This window comes from Giraffa tippelskirchi, chromosome 13 (genome assembly GCF_054371585.1).
Source record: "Giraffa tippelskirchi isolate mGirTip1 chromosome 13, T2T-mGirTip1v1.2.pri, whole genome shotgun sequence".
Taxonomy (NCBI): Eukaryota; Metazoa; Chordata; class Mammalia; order Artiodactyla; family Giraffidae; genus Giraffa; species Giraffa tippelskirchi.
The window spans coordinates 48,247,539-48,256,183 of NC_137287.1; positions in this window are offsets into that span (position 1 = coordinate 48,247,539).

Sequence of the window (8,645 nt, forward strand, 5' to 3'; positions counted from 1 at the left end):
TCTTAAGGGCAGCTTCCCCCATTAGATCGAAATCTCCTACTCTAGTTTCCCAGAGAACTGGGACTTCCTAGAACTCCTGTAGAGAACACTCCTGCATTGTTCTTCTCAAAAACAGACTTCTTTAAAATTTGTTTTTTTACTCAGTTCCTTCCATGAGGGTTGGGATGAGGTCTGGTTTTTTTCTAGTGCCCAGGGAAGTTCCTGGCACATGGTGGGTACTCTATAAGTATTTTCTTGAGAGAATGAATGGATACTGTTGGGGGGGCTGCACTGGCATCAGACATGAAATTCTTGGGGAATGAGGGGAACAGAGCTAAGGCTGCTAAGCTCCTGTGAGCTGGCACCCTTGAGCCAAACAGAAGCTGACAGCAGAGGCTCAGATGGGTCAAGTCAACAAAATCATCTTAGAGTCATTATTGGCAATGAGCGAGATATTTTCTCAAAGCTTTTGTGAGGAGGTTGTCAAAGATATGCGTTCATTGTGGAAAATAAAGTTTAAAAAATTATAAGGAAGCAGAAATGGTAACCCCAAGCCTACTACTCAAAGCCTTTTATAAAAATATTTTCTTCCAACTTTGGTGTAGTAACTTTATTTTACATAGTGGAACGTTTTGGAGGTGGGGTCTCCACAGAACTCCCCACCAGGACACCAGATCCAGGTACCCACAAGTTCAGTCCAGTTCACTTCAGTCGCCCAGTGGTGGCCGACTCTTTGCGACCCCATGGACTACAGCACCCCAGGCTTCCCTGTCCATCGCCGGCTCCTGGAGCTTACTCAAACTCATGTCCTTCAAGTCAGTGATGCCATCTAACCATCTCATTCACTGTCGTCCCCTTCTCCTCCCTCCTTCAATCTTTCCCAGCATCAGGGTCTTTTCTAGTTGAGTCAGTTCTTTGCATCAGGTGGCCAAATTATGTCTAACGCACTTATTAACCCATCCATGCTCACTTCCTTCCCTTTGCTGCCTCATTTCCACATTCTCCCTGTGTTTCCTGGAATCTCCTCCCAAATAAGCCATTTGCCTCAAATCCTTGTTTCAGGGCCTTCTCTGAGGTACCCAGTTCAAGGAGTGATCCCACTACCCCATTTCTTGGCTGTGCATTCAGGCACTGAACAGGTTAGAGTTTCTCTCTAACTAAAGTGGTAGCTAAAAATTCTAAACAATCCAACATATATTTTAAGGAACAGGGTAAAAATACAGAAGTGTGCCAGATTACTGACTTTCTATCATCAGAACTTCTGATAGGAAGGCTCCCAAGAGGGAATAAATTATATAGACTATGGTCTCTTTGGAGGTGACTTAGGATTGTTCTTTATTTCTCCTCTCATTTCTTTTTTTAATATGCTTCCTCTACAATAGAAACCATCCTAAACTGAACTGTTTTTGCTGCCAATTCCTAATTAGGTTTCCAAAAACACCCACAAACCTGGATGTGATGCTCGCCTTACTGTAAAGCAAGTTTATATGCATTTCATTTTATTAAAAGCTAGCACTAGTTCTGAAAGCCTGATGCATGCTCACCACTCTCTACAAGGTTCTGCAGGAGATTCTGCAGGGGCTATTGAGACCCTATCCTTGTAGGGAAGATAAGACACATACACAGCTGGACTCATGCAGGGCCAAGGGTGACCTGCCAACTGAGGGGCACATCCAGGCTGAAATAAACAGGAAACAACTAGAGGAATTCAGAGAAAGTGGTGAGTCATTCTGGCTGAAGTTTGAGAAAGCTTCAGGGAACAGGCTAAAAATGATGGATGGGTTGAATTTTAATGGATCACATGGGTCAGGACAGAAAGAGAAGTAATCAAACTTCCCCATCTCAGTTTCTAGGGGGCTCCTAGTTGATGTTAAATGCTAAGACTGATATTTCTCTCTCCCTCTCCACAATAGTTACAAAACCTTTAGAGTTTCCTTCTACTTCAGCTCCTCCAATACCAACTAGGAAACTGCATCACCTGTCTGATGTAAACAGGATGGGTCAGATCCAAGTCCAACCATAACACAGGCATATCGTCTGGGAATGCATTTCACGTGTAACAGAGGTGTAAACAAAACAGACATTGTATCTCTCATTGGAAGAAGATCAGAGATAGGCATTGGTTGCTGCTGGTTTAGCTACTCAGCAGTCTCATCAAGAACTCAGGCTCTTCCTTCTTCCTCCTCTCTCTTCCTCAAGCTATTGGTTTTTCAACCTCATGCTGCTCATCTCCTAGTTGCCAGTCGGTTGCTATGGATCCAGGCTTCAAGACCACCTCTGAGGCAGGAAGAAGCAGGGAGGACAGCACCAGAAGCCTTCCTTCTTTTGCTCAAACAGCAAAAGTTTTCTCAGGAGTCCCCTGCAAATCTCTACTTCTATATCTTTGACTAGAACTGGATCAGAGGCCCAGCTGTAAAACATTCTGGGAACTTGGGCATTGCACTTTTTAGATTCTGTAATTACAGATAGCAAGAAAGGAGGGATAAGGAATGGCTGTAATGATGATCCTGTCAATTCTACCTCCCCTGCCAGAAATTTCACCTGCTGTGGCCAAGACTCTCTGAGCCTTGCTCCCTCTTAGCTGATAGCTGGTCTTCTAGTCAAATATTACCTAGCCATACCATGTAATAAAGCAGCCCAAACCCCAATGGCGAATAATAAACATGCATTGTCATTCTTCCAGGTTTGCTGACTGGCCAGTGTGGCTCTGTTCCATGTGTGTTTCATTCTTCTGGAACCAGAGGAATGGTGTGGCAGATTTCTGAGCAAAAGAAGCAAGCAGAAAATGTGCTGCCCTTTGGTGTAGTCTCAAAACTTGTCCACTGACATTTCAATCCACATTTCACAGGCCAAAGCAAGCCATGCGGGACACAGAAAGACTTAGTGGTGGAAGGAACTGTAAATTTACTTGGGAAAATGTAGGTATGGAGAGGTGAGGGGAACTCGGAAAATTCACATACTCCAGCCTGTTGATCTAATGCGTTATCTGTGTGACAGTGGGGGGTGGAGGGGAAAGATATGAATGTGTGCCCCTGAAAGTGGTAAATATACCTGTAACAGGCCAGGGGCTACTGAATGCAGTGCCCAGTCAGTGAAGTGGCTCCAAGGTGATAATTTTAGAGCAGGTGTGGGGGAAGGGATGGATACAGAGGACTAACCCTGTTGGGAAGGCAGAGGATGTTGTACCTTGAATCACCTTTCGTGGATGGCTCTTTTTCATTGAATATGTGCAACCAAAAAGGATTCTGAGGTTCAGCTTCTCATCAGATATCAACTTGGCGATATCAGGACCAGGCAACTGGCAGCCTCATTCTCCCTCCGTGTCTGGGCGTTTTCATCCTCTGAGTAGGATTGAGTCCTGCATTCCCCAGCACAGGCAACTGTAGATGTTACCTTAATTTCTCAAGGAATCTTTTCCCAGATACAGCTCATTTACTATAATTCCTATAACTTGATTAAACCAAGTGTTGGGACAATAAGAAAAGAAGAGAGAAGGAGACAATTCCTCATGATTGTCACGATACCCAAATGGTTCCTTGGTGCCATTCCGCTTAACCAGAGTGTCTATGACAGGAGGGCTGCCCTGATTTTAATTTAATTAAATTCTGACACATCCTCCTAAGAAAGAAATCGCAATACAGGCAGACTGTATTTAAGGACATAGGAATGCCTTTGAGAAAAGTATACACATCCTTGACTTTGACAATGAGATTCATTCACTAACTCATTTAACATTTTCAGTGGTTTTTCCTCTCTCTGAAGCCCACTTTGACAGAAAGAGGCATATATGAACTCACTTGACAAGTCAATGAATCTTCTTTTCTAAGAAAAATAGATAATGTCACATTTTTCATGTTTATTTAGTGGACTTTTTTTTAGAACTTCTCTGCCAGACTCTATTCATAAATTGTCTTATATTTCACATATATCAGCTTGTTTAATTTTTATTATGAATGTGCAAGGAAGGTCCTATTATTGTTCCCATAATACTATGAAGCACAATTAGGTTAAACAACTTCCTCAAGATTAAGTAGCTTGGAGAAAGTGTGGATTCCCACAAGACAAATGCAAAAAGGAGAGAAACACTTGGAAGATGATATAGTATTTCTCACGAAGCTGCATAAACTCTGAATGTGTGTTAGTTTCTCAACCATGTCTCACTCTTTGTGACCCCATGAACTGTAGCCTGACAGCCTCCTCTATCCATGGAATTCTCCAAGCAAGAATATTGGAGTGGGTAGCCATTCCCTTCTCCACAGGATCTTCCCGACCCAAGTATCAAACCCCAGTTTCCTGCATTACAGGCAGATTCTTTACTGTCTGAGCCACCAATCATTTTGGGGGGAACCAAGTAGCCTCCTTGGGGCTTCCCTGGTGGCTCAGATGGTACACAATCAAGTGACCCAAGGAGAGGACAATGACCAGCAACCCTAGAATCCTGATGGGTCTTTTATGGAGGAAGCACACCCTCTCTGATAGGGACTTGAAGAACAGGACATGGACTAGCAACTATCTTGCCACTGTTGGAGAAACTCTGAGACTGAAAGCAATACAGCAGGTACTGATATCAAGAGATTGAGATAAATCAATTCCTAATGATATTATTTGAGCCCCTGGATTGAGCCATGCCCAAGTTTCTCATTACAGAGCCTGAAGACGTTTTAGTTCCTCAAGTCCATCGAGAACCTTCATTGTCAAAGCCAGTTTGAATCAAGTTTCTGTCATTAGTGACAAAGAGCCCTGTCTGAAAGCGAACAAGTTCATCCCAAGCCTGTTGTTCTACTCTGGGGACCTCCATTCTATCTAGCAGACCTTGAAGATTTAGGTTGATTTTCCTTCTTTGATACATCTACAAATATCCTCTTATGTGAAGCTTCCCTCCTTCTCCTACCTTTGCTTCCTTACTGACACCAGGAACAAGAACACAGCTTTTTTTTCATTTAGAGGCTTCAAATGAGTCATTATGAAGAAAAAAGTAGGTCCCATCAAAAAGTAGCATGATGATGTTAAAAAGGTAAAAAAATAAAAACTCAGGTTTTTTACAGTCCTGGTCTCTTATGGAATTTCTCACTGTTTAATGTGATAGCCATGAGCAGCATGCATCTGTCAAGCACAGTAACTGTGGCCATGAGTGAAAAACTGAATTTTTAATTGTATTTAATTTTAATTAAAACTTAAAAACTGATACTTGATTCAGTTACTGAAAAACATTTTTAAAAAATGTGCTTTCAGAACATGAATACATGAATTTTTCTTGGCAGCTGTATGTTTTATAAAACCTAAATACAAATTAAATATTTCCAATAAAAATTTAGTATCTGAATTGAGACATGCTGAAAGCATGAAATACATGTAAGATTTCAAAGATTAGATTAGAAGGAAAGCAAAACTAGTTTATTAATTAAATTTTATATTGATTGAAAGTTGAAACTATATTTTTGATGTGCTGAATTTAAAACACTCTTAAAATTAATTTCACCAGTTTCATGTTTTTGTTTTTTTTCAAGATCCACTTTTCTAGCTACTTTCAAATATGCAATAGAGCATTATTGACTATAGTCACCATGCTGTACATTATATCCCCATGAGTTATTTCATAACTGGAAATTTGTACCTAAAAAAATGAGTGATCCTCTTTACCCATTTCACCCACCACTTATTTTTTTTAATATGGCTCATGTTATATTTCTATTGGATGTTGCTGGTGTATAGTTTCTGTCTAAATTGTGGCTTGAAGACCCTACTTGTATTCTGTAGGATGCTGCTGCTGCTGCTAAGTTGCTTCAGTCGTGTCCGACTCTGTGCGACCCCATAGAAGGCAGTCCACCAGGCTCCTCTGTCCCTGGGATTCCCCAGGCAAGAATACTGGAGTGGGTTGCCATTTCCTTCTCCAACGCATGAAAGTGAAAAGTGAAAGTGAAGTCGCTCAGTCGTGTCTGACTCTTCGCGGCCCCATGGACTGCAGCCTACCAGGCTCCTCCGTTCATGGGATTTCCCAGGGAAGAGCACTGGAGTGGGTCTCCATTGCCTTCTCCGATTCTGTAGGATGGAGTTTATCAAAGCTGTGAACCTGAGAGTGTTCAGGATTTGAGATTTTACTCTAGAAAAACATTGAAGAAGCATATCAACAACCCCTCTTATGGTAGTCTTGCTTATAAAAGTCTGCAACAATCTAATTAAGCAGTTTTGATTATTTTTCCTGCTATTAGATCAGTGAATAGTCCTTATATTTGTTTTCTTGGTCTAAGTGATACTCTTCTGACTGAAGGGTAGAAAGCATGAATTTCTGAAAATGTTATTCTAAAAAGGAAAAGGAACTTCACTGGTGGTTCAGTGGTTAAGGCTCTGAGCTTCCACTGTTGGCATGGGTTCAGTCCTGGTGGGGGAACTAAGATTCCACAGACCATGGACACAACCAAAAATAAATAAATAGAACAAAAGGGAAATATTCTATTTAATGCAAAATAGGAGCTATTGTAGATTATTTCCAGAAATCTGTTCATATTGCATATCTTTGTCACAGATGTGCAGATGACACCACCCTTATGGCAGAAAGTGAAGAAGAACTAAAGAGCTTCTTGATGAAAGTGAAAGAAGAGAGTGAAAAAGTTGGCTTAAAACTCAACATTTAGAAAACTTAAGATCATGGCATCCGGTCCCATCACTTCATGCCAAACAGATGGGGAAACAATGGAAACACTGAGATATTTTATTTTCTTGGGCTCCAAAATAACTGCAGATGGTGTCTGCAGCCATGACATTAGACGCTTGCTCCTTGGAAGCATAGCTATGACCAACCTAGAAAGCTTATTAAAAAGCAGAGACATTAGTTTGCTGACAAAGGTCTGTCTAGTCAAAGCTATGATTTTTCCTGTAGTCATGTATGGATGTGAGAGTTGGCCCATAAAGAAGGCTGAGCAATAAAGAATCGATGCTTTTGAACTGTGGTGTTGGAGAAGACTCTTGAGAGTCCCTTGGACTCCAAGGAGGCCCAACCAGTCCATCCTAAAGGAAATCAGTCCTGAATATTCATTGGAAGGACTGATGCTGAAGCTGAAGCTCCAATACTTTGGCCGCCTGATGTGAAGAGCTGAGTCATCTGTAAAGACCCTGATGCTGGGAAAGATTGAAGGCGGAAAGAAGAGGGGATGCAGAGGATGAGATGGTTGGATGGCATCACCAACTCAGTGGATATGAGTTTTAGGAAACTCCAGGAGATAGCGAAGGACAGGGAAGTCTGGTGCACTGTAGACCATGTGGTTGCAAAACATCAGACACAACATAGAGACTGAACAACAACTCCCACTTTCCAGAGATCATGATTCTAGAGTCCTTCCCACTCAGAAACTGGAAGATACAGTTAGAGCAGAAGGGTAAATGAGGGCTTGATCCCCAAGGGATGTGCCAACTGAGGGGCCCTGGTCCCATTGGGTCCCCTTCCCAGGCCAAGGACTTCTTTAGAATTTTCTTGTTAGCTTTCAAAGGTCCTTTGGCACAATCAGATGATGAAACAGAAGTATATGACCCTTATTCTGGAAAGCTGAAAATTGCAGGATTTTTAAAGGACTTCATTGTAAATCCAGAATGTACCCTGCAGAGCATTTATCTGTTTGCTTTCAGCTCCATTCTTCACTCTTCCCTGTCTCTTTTGCATTGAAAGGGGCTCATCCTGCAAGCTACATTTCTCAGATTTCCCAGCCAATTGACTTCTGGCTGGATTCGGCCCATGGGAAGTGTGCCCAGAAGACAGAAGAGCAAAGGGTAGACAGGGAGAGGCAAGGGGATTATTTCTTAAGATGCATCATCTTTGGCAGTAACTTTATGTCTTATTTTCCAGCTTTTGTCAAATAACCTTTTATTCATGACACTTTATGAAATAATTTAAAAGTGTGCACAAAATAATACTAAAAATTACTTATACATTTATATATAATATTTTTTGTAAATTAATTAATTTTAATTGGAGGCTAATTACTTTACAATATTGTAGTGGTTTTTGCCATACATTGACATGAATCAGCCATGGGTGGACATGTGTTCCCCATCCTGAAACCCCTCCCACCTCCCTCCCCATCCCATCCCTCTGGGTCATCTCAGTGCACCAGTCCTGAGCGCCCTGTCTCATGCATCGAACCTGGACTGGCGATCTTTTTCACATATGATAATATACATGTTTCAATGCTATTCTCTCAAATCATCCCACCCTTGCCTTCTCCTACAGAGTCCAAAAGTCTGTTTTTACATCTGCGTCTCTTTTGCCTTCTCACATATAGGGCCATTGTTACCATCTTTCTAAATTCCATATATATGCTTTAATATACTGCATTGGTGTTTTTCTTTCTGACTTACTTCACTCTATATAATAGGCTCCAGTTTCATCCACCTCATTAGAACTGATTCAAATGTATTCTTTTTAAAGGCTGAGTAATATTTCATTGTGTATATGTACCACAACTTTCTTATCCATTCATCTACTGATGGACATCTAGATTGCTTCCGTGTCCTAGCTATTGTAAACAGTGCTGCGATGAACATTGGGGTACATGCTGCTGCTGCTGCTGCTAAGTCGCTTCAGTCGCGTCCGACTCTGTGTGACCCCATAGATGGCAGCCCACCAGGCTCCCCCGCCCTTGGGATTCTCCAGGCAAGAATACTGGAGTGAGTTG